This window comes from Puntigrus tetrazona, unplaced genomic scaffold, assembly GCF_018831695.1.
Source record: "Puntigrus tetrazona isolate hp1 unplaced genomic scaffold, ASM1883169v1 S000000003, whole genome shotgun sequence".
Taxonomy (NCBI): Eukaryota; Metazoa; Chordata; class Actinopteri; order Cypriniformes; family Cyprinidae; genus Puntigrus; species Puntigrus tetrazona.
In genome coordinates, this window is record NW_025047683.1 from 2,682,986 (window position 1) to 2,685,509 (window position 2,524).

A 2,524-nucleotide genomic window follows, 5' to 3' on the forward strand; every position below is an offset into this window, starting at 1 on the left:
ACAGGTCTCTTTCGAGGCCCTGTAATTGGAATGAGCGATCTTAAACACATGGGCGAGGACCCATTGGAGGGCAAGTCTGGTGCCAGCAGCCGCGTAATTCCAGCTCCAATAGCGTATATTAAAGTTGCTGCAGTTAAAAAGCTCGAGTTGATCTCGGATCTGGCTGGCGGTCCGCCGAGAGGCGAGCCACCGCCCGCCCCAGGTCCTCGCCTCGAGGCGCCCGGATGCCCTTGGCTGGGTGTCCGGTCCGAGGCCCAAAGCGCTTACTTTGAAAAAATTAGAGTGTTCAAAGCAGGCCGAGCGTCGCCGCTGAATACCGCAGCTAGGAATAATGGAATAGGACTCGGTTCTATTTTGTGGGTTTCTGGAACCCGGAGCCATGATTAAGAGGGACGGCCGGGGCATTCGTGATTGCGCCGCTAGAGGTGAAATTCTTGACCGCGCAAGACGGACGAAAAGCGAAAGCATTTGCCAAGAATGTTTTCATTAATCAAGAACGAAAGTCGGAGGTTCAAGACGATCAGATACCGTCAGAGTTCCGACCAGAACGATGCCGACTCGCGATCCGCGCGGCGTTATTCCCATGACCGCTGGCAGCGCAAGGGAAACCACGAGTCTTTGGGTTCCGGGGAGTATGGTTGCAAAGCTGAAACTTAAAGGAATTGACGGAAGGGCACCACCAGGAGTGGAGCCTCGCGGCTTAATTTGACTCAACACGGAAACCTCACCCGCCCGGACACGGAAAGGATTGACAGATTGATAGCTCTTTCTCGATTCTGTGGGTGGTGGTGCATGGCCGTTTTAGTTGGTGGAGCGATTTGTCTGGTTCATTCCGATAACGAACGAGACTCGCTTGCAAATAGTGGCGCGCCACTTGGGTCGGCGCCAAAAACTTCTTAGAGGGACAAGTGGCGCTCAGCCACGCGAGATGGAGCAATAACAGGTCTGTGATGCCCTTAGATGTCCGGGCTGCACGCGCGCCATTATGGGGCGGATCAGCGGCAGGTCTACCTGCGCGCCGAGAGGCGCGGGTAACCCGCTGAACCCCGCCGTGATCGGGACTGGGGATTGAAACTATTTCCCATCAACGAGGAATTCCCAGTAAGCGCGGGTCATAAGCTCGCGCTGATTAAGTCCCTGCCCTTTGTACACACCGCCCGCCGCTACTACCGATTGGATGGTTTAGTGAGGTCTCGGACCGCCCGCCGGGCCCTCGCGGGGGCTTGGGCGGAGCGCCGGGAAGACGATCAAACTTGACTATCTAGAGGAAGTAAAAGTCGTAATAAGGTTTCCGTGAGGTGAACCCGCGGAAGGATCATTATCGCCCGCCCGATCCAAAGCGAAACGCTTCGGCGGGAGGCCTAGCCCACCTCCCCGCCTCAAGCCCCGGTGCGCGCAGAGGCCGGGCGGGCCCGGGCGCGCCTCTCTCCGGAGCACCGAAGCGGGAAGCGCAGAGCGCGATAAGAAAAAAAAAAGGGAACTTGACTGTCGCCAGACTGGCGCCCCCGCTTCCAGCGGCGGGGCTGAGCCGGGCCCTGGCGGGTACCCGCACGGCCTCCGGGACCGTGGTTCAAAGTCTCTCCCGCGAAGGAGGGGCGCCCGTCCGGGTAAAAAAACCTATCCTATTTTACTTATGATCCAGCGGCCGTGGCCCGAGAGGTCTGCCGCCAAAAACCCAAGACGGCAAAAAGAACCGCACAAAACCTAAGACGGCGGAGAGAGAGAGATCCGCGAGAAGGGAACGCCGCTCTGGGAGGCTTGACGACCTCCCGCGGAGGCTTGAGCAACCTACCGCGAGCGCCATGACTGTCGCTGCACTCGGCGGGCCCCTGCTTTCCAGCGGCGGGGGCCGAGCCGGGCCCTGGCGGGTACCCGCACGGCCTCCGGGACCGTGGTTCAAAGTCTCTCCCGCGAAGGAGGGGCGCCGTCCGGGGTAAAAAAACCTCTATCCTATTTTACTCTATGATCCAGCGGCCGTGGGTTCCGAGAGGTCTGCCGCCAAAACCCAAAACGGCAAAAGAACCGCACAAAACCTAAGGCGGAGAGAGAGAGAGATCCGAGAGAACTTGACTGTCGCCAGACTCGGGCGGGCCCCCTGCTTTCCAGCGCGGGGGCTGAGCCGGGCCCTGGCGGGTACCCGCACGGCCTCCGGGACCGTGGTTCAAAGTCTCTCCCGCTGAAGGAGGAGCGCCTGGTCCGGGGTAAAAAAACCTCTATCCTATTTTACTTATGATCCAGCGGCCGTGGGCCCGAGAGGTCTGCCGCAAAAACCCAAAACGGCAAAAAGAACCGCACAAAAACCTAAGGCGGAGAGAGAGAGAGAGAGAGATCCGAGAGAACTTGACTGTCGCTGCACTCGGGCGGGCCCCCTGCTTTCCAGCGGCGGGGGCCGAGCCGGGCCCTGGCGGGTACCCGCACGGCCTCCGGGACCGTGGTTCAAAGTCTCTCCCGCGAAGGAGGGGCGCCCGTCCGGGTAAAAACCTCTATCCTATTTTACTCTATGTTCCAGCGGCCGTGGCCCGAG